Source organism: Homarus americanus, unplaced genomic scaffold (assembly GCF_018991925.1).
Source record: "Homarus americanus isolate GMGI-L3 unplaced genomic scaffold, GMGI_Hamer_2.0 scaffold37729, whole genome shotgun sequence".
NCBI classification, from domain to species: domain Eukaryota; kingdom Metazoa; phylum Arthropoda; class Malacostraca; order Decapoda; family Nephropidae; genus Homarus; species Homarus americanus.
The window spans coordinates 5111-17078 of NW_024744807.1; the positions used below are offsets into that span (position 1 = coordinate 5111).

Consider the following 11968-nt stretch of genomic DNA (forward strand, 5'->3'; position numbering starts at 1 on the left):
GATGTCTAGAGCAATTTTTAATAAGTGCATGAAATTAATTTTATGACAGATCTGTATTCTCCCAACCTGATTTAGATACGTAATAGTCGGGATAATTGTTCCATCCAGGACGTTGTATATGTGAATAGATTTTTTTTTTTTTTACTACATTAGATCACATACACTTGATTACGACATTGTATGATTCTTTTCAGCTAATTTGAATTAGTTTTGTGAGCCCATGTGAATGGGCTAAGAAAAAATTAATTAAGACTCATTGAGTTGTTCCCCCCCACGGAAATCTTTAGTAAAAGGCGAAAGATTTATGCGTTCTGAAGGGAAACCAGAGCTATGGTCGCAAAGTTGTTCAAGACCCCAACAAACATTAACTTAGAACATACATGGAGTTGTAGTTCCAGCCAAGAAAGACATTAAAGGTTTTATTGTCCAGTGTCTAGAAGAGTTTTAAAATAAGATTTACAAGTCCTTCGTAACATTTAAGACTACCGTGATTGGCAGTCAAAAGTGGTATTACTTAATGGCATAACTTAGTTCATAAATGTTCTGTTTTATAATATGGCCCTCATTGTGCAACCGTTTAGTCATAATTAATAGTAATCTAATATAATGAAAATAAACCTGGATCTTGATTATAGAAATGCTTTTATTCTTATGTAATATAAGTTATTTCAATGGTGATAACCACCGGTCTCTCATGTCTACCTACCACTATTACGCCTGTATGAAACTGGTAACTTCAGGTCCGCAGGAGTAGCAGTCCAATAAATCTTAAAAAAAAAAAAAAAAAAAAAACATTAAATAATTATTATAGCGCTTGAAATACTATCTACTGTTATATCAAAACATGAACGAGAAGAAAAGTCAAAAGCTAGCGAGCTACAACTTAAATTATTAGTATAAAAGATCAATAAAGAATTTTAAAATACAGCATGTCTAGTTGAGCCCGGATACTTTAACTCTCCTAATTTCCTTCAAACTTTCCCCTCATTTACGTCCACCTAACCCCCTCCCCCCCCGCCCCAATACTTCCAAAGTACTTCCAACAAAAACCCAGCAACAAATATTAGCCCTTCATCCTTATCTACAGGCTTCAAGTCAAGTTTGATAACGTAAAAAAAAACAAAAAAACATAGGAAAAAAATGCTTCTGTAACAGTGCCATGTAAATTGTCATGTTTTAGAGAAAATCTATGAGAATCTAGTTTAGACAATATTCCTGCCAAAAAGCCATTATAGAGGCATATTACACCAAAAAGAGCCTGCCTATGTGCCTACATCTTAGCCAATCACCGTGACCTCTAAGTGTGACGCGAAAGGTGCCGCTGAGCTGTTTTTTTTTGTTTTTTTTATTGGACACCCCCTTACATCCATGTTTAAGGTGAAGCGCAGAAGCGTTTACAGCGCCCAACAGGGAAGCATGCTAAGTTCATGGTTGATGATGATGATGGGATGGAGAGAAGAGAGCCATTGGCTCAAGAAGGTGGAAGACGGTGTAGGAGGAATATGTCTCATGAGTTAAGGGCGTAGAAGCCTGAAGAGTCAAGGGCGTAGAAGCCTGAAGAGTCAGTGGTTTATGTCAAAGCAAGTTATTGGAAGCTCAAACAACTTTCCCTGAATACGAATTCGCAACTTTCGATTTATAGCAGGTACCTACTTTGCTGCCAGGTGAACAAGGACCAAGGGAAGCTGGCAAGTGTGTCTGAACAAATTTCCACCGACCCGGGAATCGAACCCGTGACAACTGGCTTGCGAGGCAAGAGCGGTACAGCTCTACCCACAGGCGCCCCAGCTGAGCTGATTTGCTGAAAATTAGCGTCTCCTACCCAACTACAATTGGGTTGTACAGTAATAAGGTTGAACAAGAGGACAGAACATGATTATGTCTCGTTGGCAATTATGTTTATTGCAATGGTAATTACTTATCTATTTTCATGATAATTTCCGATAAAACGGTTTTGATGGTACAATAAAAGCAGGTACTGTAAATATAGTAGGTGTTACAAGAAATATTAATACTTAGACAATAGATTTTTTTTAAGAGATGATTTAAAGGAAGGGAGCGTAGGCTTTGCTCGGATGTGTGGGGGTAAGTTGTTCCACACCTTCACACCGTGATATTTTATGGAGGAGTAGCTCTGGGTGCCTTAAGTTGTATCTCTGATTATACCGGAACTGGAAATAATTATTGTCAAGCAAGTGATTGATAGATTCAGATTTGCCCCCGAGGGGGATAGTTTATTGGGCACCCCCTTACATCCTGTGCAAGGTGAAGCGCAGAAGCATTTACAGCGCCCATCTGGGAAGTATGCAAAGTTCATACTTGCCTTTATGACTCGTGCATTAAGGGGGTAAAAGCCTGAAGGGTCATAGGTTTTGTCAAGTTACATAAAGTGAGAGAATGATGAGTGCGTGGGGGGAAAGTTCCCGGTACATTTAATCTGTTTATGGCAAAGCGTGGCAGGTCCCTAATAATGTCAAGTGCCAGGCCTGTCACTAGGAGGAGGGATATCTGGTCAGGGAGGGAAGAGGTGTTGGTAACAGCTAGGGACCTGTAGGAGGTGGTCATAGGGCACGTGAGGATGTAGTGAGAGAGGGTGTGAGAGTCGGGTTGGCCACAAAGTTTACAAACAGTGCGGCCAGGCTCAGGGTTGCCAATGTACTCCCATAGGTACCTGTACCCTAGGTGCAGTCTCATGTACATAATCTGTTGAGATCGAGTCAGGGATTGATACTCTTTGTAGTGGCGGTTGTCGTCACTGGTTACAGCGTCATAGTGGCATAGTGTGACGCTACCCCGTTGCTTCAGGTGTGTCCAATTTTCATCGAATGCCTCTCGTTGTGTGGCGTGTATGCGAGATTTGAGATGACTCAAGGAGAGGGCGAGAGCGGCTTCAATATCTTCTTGTGTAGCTTCTTTGGCAAGCCGACCTACAGTGTCACAGGCAGTTATTCCTATAAGTGACGGGATCTAAATAAACTTGACACGGATGTCATCAGTTTGTTCTAGCCCGGCGACGGCGGCTAGGGTGTGTTGGGCGGCAGGGGAGGAGGGGGAGGCTAATTTGAGCCTCGCTAGCGCCGAAGTGCTGTCACTGATTATAAGGAGGTTCCAGCGTTCAGTGCGAGCATACAGTAGGTCGCCACCTCATGAATGCCCGCGAGGATGGCTATGCTTTCAGCATCAGTGGAGGAGGCCCAGTCGTGGACCCTGATTTTCCTGCAGGCCTGGCGCTCAGGAATCCACACAGCTGCCCCAGCCTGCCCAGCGTGGTAACAGACCCATCACAGTAGACGAGGATAGGAGGGTGGGAGGTCTTAAGAGAGGAGGCGACATCATTAATCTGCTCAAGGCAGTTAAGTTTGAGCATATACCGCAGTTGGGTGGATTTACGACCAGGGAAGGTGTGGACGACAACATCAACACTCGGGGAAGTCCACGGCGGTAGAGGCGAATGAAAAGTGATTGATAGATTTGTAAACAAAGGGGCACAGCAGTAGGTGTTAACATCTTCGAATTTAAAAATTTTCAATATAGCTAATTTTTTATTTGTGTGATCTGTTTTTTTTTTCAAGTAGGTCATTGTCCGTACAACTCTCTTTTGTGCAGTAACCAGTGTATCAGGTGTTGGTAAACAAGATCATGATAGATTTCTTTCATTGCTGTGACAGTGAGTGACTGTCGAGTGTGATACAGACTATTAAAAAAAACCCAACTTCTTTCAGTATTATGAGTTACTAGGCATCAATTAGAGAGTTTGAAAATCTTTCATTCACACGTAATTGTCAAAATATAAATCATATAAAAGTAGCGTAGAAAAAAAATTCTTTGCTGACCTTAAGCATCAATCAAGTACTATTTATTAACAGAGACCTTGTTAAGCTGTAAAAATACGCCGTTGTACCTTATATTTCTTATGTAATCCCTTATGAATTGTGTAAGGGGGATAGCGCGAACACAGTCCCTCGCTAACAAAAATTGCGCACTCGAGTTAACCACATTTGGGTTAATCGCAAGGGTCAGCATCACCGGAGTGCAATGGTGAGCCTCGCCCTGGGAAAACCGCCTTCGTGATCACGGTATCTCCTGTGCCAGGTAAGTATGCCCTGAATTGTTCATCCTAAACCCTAACCAAACTTGACTGACTATCATTGTGCTGAACCATCTCTCTTATGTTATTTATTTAAATTTATAAACCAATTATATGATAACTTTTTATATCATTCGTAATATGCTAAAATAAAAATTGTCACATTAAAAGTGAGAGGCATATGATGGAAATAAACAAGTTTGGCTTTATAAACTATTCATTTCCATCAAAACACAAACATACGGGGTTAGAAAATTTTAACTATTGATAATTTTTTCGCGTTTTTCTTGTGTCTAATTCAATATGATTTCCCATTAGATCCAAAATAAAGTAATTAATAGTATCTCAACCATCAACTTTAGATTGATTTGCCAGGATAAATTTGTATAGAGGTAAGCCAAGTTTTCTTCTGTAGCAAATTGATGCTGAAGTTTCTTCCTCTCACAATTAAGTCGTTTGGGATATTGCTTATGTACTTTATCTATTAATTATGAGGAACTTGCTATCCAGTGAGGGCTATCCCTCCTAATATAAAACTGAACATTGTGGAAATACTTTATTTGGCATAGTAATGAGATCAATATAGCCCAGAATCATTTTATTGGAAAATTGACTAATAACCAAACTAGAAATTGATACAATTCCAAATTTTCTACAATTATATGCAATAAATATTTATACTTGTGTAAGCATTTTACAAATACTTCAGGAGGAAACGCGCATGCGTGCGTAGTGTCAACAAAGGCTGTAAGAGACTGCTCCTTAAAATTCGTATTTCTGACGAATTCAGAGAGTCTACCAATCCCAGCCTGTGTAGACAACTACAGTAAGACCCAGTTATCAGCACAGTGGCATATATTTTTTTGATACTTTTGGACTTTGTCATTTTTTGGGGATAAAACATCTGGTCCTACCACCCGATCCCTCTGAGCAAAGTTTTCAAGTTTGCGCATGCGCAGTGTGATAGTGTGACGTCATTACCACTCCACCTGACTGCAGTGTTGCCAACGTGTCCTATGCCCGCCGTTAAACGCTCCCGTTCGTTGGAAACGGCGGCAGTAGGTGACAGTGATGCTGACGACTTTCTTCTTGAAGACACGTCAAAGAAGAAGCAGAAACCTCAGAAGTCAGGGTCTCCAGCAGGGGACACGGCTCCCCCTTGCACCCCTTCTGGGGCTGTAGAGGGTGGACTCCTGTCATCAGGGTCCCCAAGTGAGCCTACATGTGGCTCAATGACCGACCCTCCGCCGACGATGGACATAGGGGATTCCCTTTGTCTCCCTGCCCCGTCGCGCCTTCGTCGTCTCGCCTTCCCTCGGGACTTGCCTCTGAACACACGGACGACCTGGTTCTTCCGTCACTGCTCTCCACTTCAGGACTCAACACTTCGCCTCCGCCGAGGTCCCACAGCCGTGATAGTCACCACACAAATGGACGAGACGGTACGCCTGCTCACTCAGGTGGGCTTTCCTGCTCCCCAGGGGGAGGTGATGCTGAAGTTCACCATCATCACCCCAGAAACTCGTCGTACCAAGGTAATGGTTCGCCACGTACCCTGGGAGATCCCTATCGACGATCTTAACCCTCTTCTCCCACAACTACTGGACATGGAGCGCCGCATCAACCCGGTCTCCAAACGTCCATCCAACGAACTCATCGGCTGGTGGGTGGGCCCCCTCCCCCGGAAGGTGAATGTAGGACCAATTCACAACTGTCCTCTCGACCGATTTATCGGAACCCCGAAAATCTGTGGTCGTTGCCAATCGTGGAAACACCGCACCTGGGAGTGCACGAGGATGGTCGCCTGCGGTTTCTGTGCAGGTCATCACGACACAGTGGAATGCAAATCGAAAATTCAGAACAAAATCCCAGTTATTCCACGGTGCGTCAATTGCCATGGCAGTCACCACGCCTGGAATGCCAATTGCCCACAGCGTCCTGGCACTCGCCCGGGGAAAACTTACCTTGTACCACCGCCCTCGTCTCTGACGAAGCCCCTGTCAACCAAACCTCAATCCTATCCACCACCGCCTCTTCCATCCACCAAGGATTTCCCATTGATCTCCTCTCCTCTACCACCCCTCCATCACCCCTACCACCCATCCTTTCTCCCCTCCCTCCCTCTCCCTACCGTTCTTGGAACAAGGTCGTTGCCGGCCCTGCCACACAGTCACCACCATCTCCTGCCCACCCGGACCCCCGCTGTCTCTCACCAGCACCACCACCTCTTACTCAACTGAACCCTCACCGCCCCTCTCCGTCGCTACCACCACCACATGCCCAGTCGGGCCCTCGGCAATCCTCGCCGCCACCTCCAGCTCATGCACAGGTACACCAAGTTGGTTCTATGGAAACAATCACTCTCCGTCTGGATCGCCACTCCAAGCAAATCAACCTTCTCTCAGCCCAACTCGACTTGTTTGTGAAAACAATTGCGACATTGCAGAAGCAACAACAACTCATTCTGGACACCCTGACCCAACAGGGGCGCACTTTGCAAGCCCTGATGACCCGCCTCCTTCCATCTCCCGAGATGGAGGATCCATCCCTCGCTCTCCCACTCCTCCCTCTCCATTTCTCTCAACAGAATTTGGTACCTCCTCTGGAGCCCTGTCTAGCCCCTCCGACTCATCTCACACCGGAGGCCATTCCCTCCTCTTCTTACAATGGAACATCCAGGGACTTAGACCTCGCCGGACAGACCTCGCCCAGTTTGTGCTCTCCCATCAAGTAGATGTTGCTCTACTTCAGGAAACCATCACAGACGATGTTACTCCACTCCGCCTCTCTGGCTATTCTGTTTACACCCTGCCTCGGTACCGTGGGCAGGCTCGTGGCCTCCTCACCCTTGTGCGTAACACCATTCCATCTGTTCGTCTCCCTTCACCTGACTCACATGGACCCCCGTCTGAATTACTTTCTGTCTCCCTTACTCTTGGTGGCCGGACCCTTCGTGTAGTCAATGTTCATTTCAAGAGTGATTCTCTGGACCCCCAGGTTCTTCACGACCTCCATGATGGGGTTCCCACTATTGTTCTTGGCGACTTTAATGCCCGCCATCCCACTCTTACTCCGGATCATCCCACTCCATGTACCCTTAATGGATCACATCTCTCACAGTTTCTTAATGGGGATGATGATGTTCGCTTTCTTTGTCCTGACGATCCTACTCGCCTCCCCCATAGTTTCCTTGATGTTGGCTTACTATTGAACGGTAATACTTCCTTTCATCCTACCGTCTGCACCGAGCCTGCTCTGTATAGTGACCATCTTGCCGTTACTACCCATCTCAGGCTCTCCTTCTCTGCCCCGACATCAACTCCTTATCGATCCCCTCGCCTTCGTCTCACACAAGATGCTGTTCCTTCCTTTACCCAATACCTTTCTACCTGGGCGGATTCCTATGTTGTCCCCCAGTCCCTTGACTCTTACAGCGCTGATTTGTTGATGCCGTGTATGACTCTGTCAATCGCGCTACCCCTCCACGCCCTCCCCGTCACCCCAGAAGTGCCACCAACTACTGGTATCGTATCCCTGCCATGAGACATCTCCGGCAGGTAACCCGTGATCTCCACTCTGCCATACGGAGGTCTCGGTCTCCAGAGGACTGGGAAGACTTCAAAAATTGGTGCTCCTTTGCAGCTCAGGAGCGCCGTCGGATACGTGAGGCGGACTGGCTATCCTTCACGGGGTCTCTATCGTTCCAGTCGTCACCCTCTTATGTATGGAATCGGATTAATGCTATACGGGGTACTCGACGGAGGCCTCCTCCCCACCCTGACCCCGCCTCCCTTGCCTGCTCTTTAATGGAGGACTGGGCACGAGCTTCCTCCCCTGAGGCACTTCCAGATCCAATGCAGGAGGCAGTGCAGGCCCGCATCGATGCGTCTGAGCCTGTTGTTCGTGCTGCTCTTGCCTCCCCTGCCCCCACTGATCATCCCATCACACAGTTCGAGCTTGACAGTGCTCGTCGCTCTAGAAAAGACACCTCTCCTGGGGATGATCAGATAACCTACTCCGTCCTCAACGCCTGTACTAATATTCCTAACGGCCCCTTGCTTGCTCTCTACAATATGTCTTATGAACATGGGGTTCTCCCGTCCAACTGGAAAAATGCCACTATTATCCCCATCCCTAAGCCAGGAGATCCTGGGAAATATCGACCCATTAGTCTTACCTCCTGTGTTTGCAAGATGATGGAGAGGATACTCCATCGTCGCCTTCTTCACACCATAGGCGGCTTCCACAACTCCCTCAATGGTTTCATTCAACATCGCAGCACAGCACACTCCATTGCTTCCTTTTATTGCAATCAGACTGCCCGCGTCTCCGTCTTCCTTGATATCAAAGGAGCCTTTGATACGGCTCAGCCTGCCCTCATTTTAGCTGAACTTGCACGGTTAGGTGTTAAAGGGAGACTTCTACAATGGATCGCCTCTTACCTCACTGGACGTCAGGCCCGGGTTCGCGTTGAAGGCTCTATGTCTCCTGTTCAAGAAATGAACCTCGGCACCCCTCAAGGTGGAGTCCTGAGTCCCACTTTGTTTAACACTCTCATGCACTCCATTGCATCACTCCCGTGGCCGACAGAAGTTGTCCACTCAGGATATGCCGACGATGTCCTCCTCCAAGCCCCTGACTACCTCAGCATGCAGAAAGCCCTTGATCTGGTCTCCAAAGAGTGTGATTCACTTGGTTTCCTTCTTTCAACTGCGAAAACAAAAGCCATGTGGCACGGTCGTGTTGTACCTCCACCCCTTTTCTTATCAGGAACGCCCTTGGACTGGGTTAATGAGACAAAATACCTGGGTGTATATGTAACTCGCACACGTTGTCAGATCCCTGAAGTCCGCTATCTTCGAGACATATGTTTTCGGCGTCTCGCTCCCCTCTCTACCATGTGCAGGGGTTCCCTTGGTGCCAGCATCCCTGTACTTCTCACCATGTACAAGTCTTTTGTCCGTTCCTGTGTCGACTACGCCGCCCCTGCCCTCGTCAACATTAGTCGGACTGCTGTCAACCGTCTCGAAGTTATCCAGAGGAAAGCTGCTCGTATCATCCTTGGGGCTCCTCAGTGGACACGCTCTACTTCTCTATATACCGAACTTGGTCTTTCCCCCTTACAGGATCGTGTCCAGGAGTTTTACCTAAAAACTGCCGTTTCCATTCTACGGGATCCTAGGGGCAACTATGTCCAAACCAACTTGACTACTGCTGTTCGAGACCGACCTCCATCTAGAAGACAGTGGCGAGGGTCACTCATCCGAGCCCTTCAGGAACATGACCTCCTGCCTGATATTGTTGTCACCCCTGCTGTTGGTTCGTCTCCTTCTCCCTGGCTGGATTTTCAACCTGAAGTGATTGCCCTCGGTGGACCACTCCCGAAATCCCAGGTGAACCCTGTTATTCTCTGCAAATACCACCTCTCCAGGATCGCTCACTGGTCCCCAGGTAGGGTCGTCCTCTACACTGATGGTTCTGTTGACCCCGCTACAGGTAGGGCCGGGGCTGGTGTCTACATCTCCCGTCCTCATGCCCCTGAGCCTATCAAACTGTCTCTCAGAGTTTCTGACGGGGCATCCTCCACTCAGGCTGAACTAATAGCCCTCCTTGCTGCCCTTCTCGCTGAGGCAGAAGCAGATGGTTTCTGCCCCTTGCTTGTCTGCTGCGATTCCAGGTCTGCTCTCGACAGGATCGCATTTGGATCTGGGGAAAATAAGGACCTCATCCTCCGAATACGAGGGTTAACATCCACACTTCAGGATGCAGGCCGCCCTGTGACATTCCTATGGATACCCAGTCATGTCGGTATCTTGGGGAATGAGGCAGCAGATGACCTTGCCAAGACTGGCTGCAACAAGGCCACACCTGACTACGTTGTTCCTCGAACACTCTTACAGATTAGGACCCAAATCCGCCGCAAACAGAGAGAAGCTCGGGAAGCAGCCATCCCCCTGGACTCCCCGCCCACATGGTACGATGTCCTCCGTAAACTTCCTGACTTCTCGTACGTCTACGGGAAAGGGTCGCGGAAGGGGGACGTGATTGCTGCCCGTATCATCATCGGGTATGACTTTGCTTGGGAGATTGGTATCCCCACATCCCCTGAGCAACGCTCTTGTGCGTTATGCAGAAGACCCGACAGCCGCACCCTTATCCACTACCTCCTAAGATGTCCCCACACACAACGCTTCCCTGACGCCTGCTGGACCACCACTCCACGACCCCCTGACGGAGACACGATGATCCTCCCAATACTGGCCAGATATTTTGTAAATAATATTAATTATGTGTTAAAGGAACATCCTTCCTTCCTTAGGCTTTAGTAAGCCCCTTTATAATATTTATACTGTATATACTTTTCACACTTGCCAGATGACTCTGGTGTCATTGTACAGGGGTACCTAGTGACAGCACTAGGATACCGCTTCCTCTATCAAGGAATAAACAATTGAAATTGAAATTGAATACTTCAGGAACTACTTCTCTGGGCGGAGCTTCATTTTTTCATGAAGGTTGGCATACACGGTTCATAAAGTAATTGTCTCAATCATTTAGGCACTATCATTTTTAGTGCAATTTATACTTTTCATAATGCAACGGAAATTAGTTTTCCAGCTTCTATGTAAAAAATAAAATAACAAAAACAGCGGGTGTATTGTTGGTATCATAGTTAAAAAACATTGGCAACCGGCGTATCTCTTCATGGGAAAGTACAGTGTAGGGTATGCGTCCTTCAGTCTGTCCCTCAAACATGCCAGTTTCTTCCTTCACTAACACTGGTCAATAATGTTCATAAAGAAAAAAGAAAGAAAGAATGAAAGAAAGAAATAACGAACAAAAGTGATTTTTTTTTAAGATTAAGGAAAACTAAAAATTGTAAATGGTAATATAACAATGAAGTGTAAAGAATAGTATAATAATTGGTAATATAATTACGGTTTTTGTTATTATAGATTACTAGTGTTGATGCATAAGGAGTTTGACTGTTTATCTGCAAACAGAACTCGAGATAAATTCTTGTTGCACCAATTTAAAACTAAAGTAAGGTTATTGTGTAATGTGCATTGGTTTGATTGCAACACAGCAATCGTCATCGCTTCTCGGCCTTTTGGCTAAGATCAAAGTGTAGTATCTGTTCTTATCAGCTTAATGGAGAGTACATAATCAGTGTTCTTTTTTACATAGAAGGCAGAGCACAGATTTGGACTTTCTGGGGGTGAAAGTAACAGAGTTACTCCTTTGTTGTTTTAGATGGCGAGCAGGGAACCCGGTATTTCTCCATTGCTGTGGTTATTACTAATACCATGCAGTGAGAGGAAACATACCGGGGGTGCCTGCAAAGCCCCAAACCTGGTCTCACGGGACCCCACGTGGGTGCTTCTTACACGTGGCTATTCCCTCCTCTCTGTACTTCCTTACTTCGTACTGGCTGAGGGACCTGCACTCATAGAAGTGTATTCGTCCCAAAGTCCCTCCCCGGTAAACCATCACCTTGCGATCGAGTGGGATTGTGATGGCGAAAGGGAGGTCGGTACACAACTCTCGGCCGATCCTCCAGGAATACCGTGATAGTGCGGGTACACCCTGGTAAGGGGGTTGTCATGTGTGTGTGGGTGTTCGTGTGGGTAAAGCAAGATGGACGACGAAGAGCCAAGGGGAAGAAACGAAGGAGATCGACAGCCGGAAAGAAGAAACCGAATGCTGACCATATGGTTCCCTGCACCACCATCCTTCAAATGCACAGAGAGGACACAGGGATGCCCAGGGGAATGTGCGTCATCGGGGTGGTCTGGCTGCAAGCAATCACTAGTCCGACATCTAAAGGAAGCCCACAACAAGAAAATCAACGAATATATGAACATGTGTGCAGGGTGCTAT

The 11968-nt window shown here is 46.7% G+C and overlaps 2 non-coding genes and 1 pseudogene across 2 annotated transcripts; 1 reads left to right on the top strand and 2 right to left on the bottom strand.

The window, feature by feature from the left end:
• Positions 1-215: 215 nt before the first annotated feature.
• LOC121878031 lies at positions 216-331 on the bottom strand. The gene has a single exon (XR_006091088.1). It is a non-coding gene; the product is annotated as a U5 spliceosomal RNA (small nuclear RNA).
• Positions 332-3937: 3606 nt separating this feature from the next.
• Positions 3938-4100, bottom strand: LOC121878029. The gene has a single exon (XR_006091087.1). It is a non-coding gene; the product is annotated as a U1 spliceosomal RNA (small nuclear RNA).
• A 7082-nt stretch (positions 4101-11182) lies between these two features.
• Positions 11183-11302, top strand: LOC121878030 (annotated as a pseudogene).
• Positions 11303-11968: the final 666 nt, after the last annotated feature.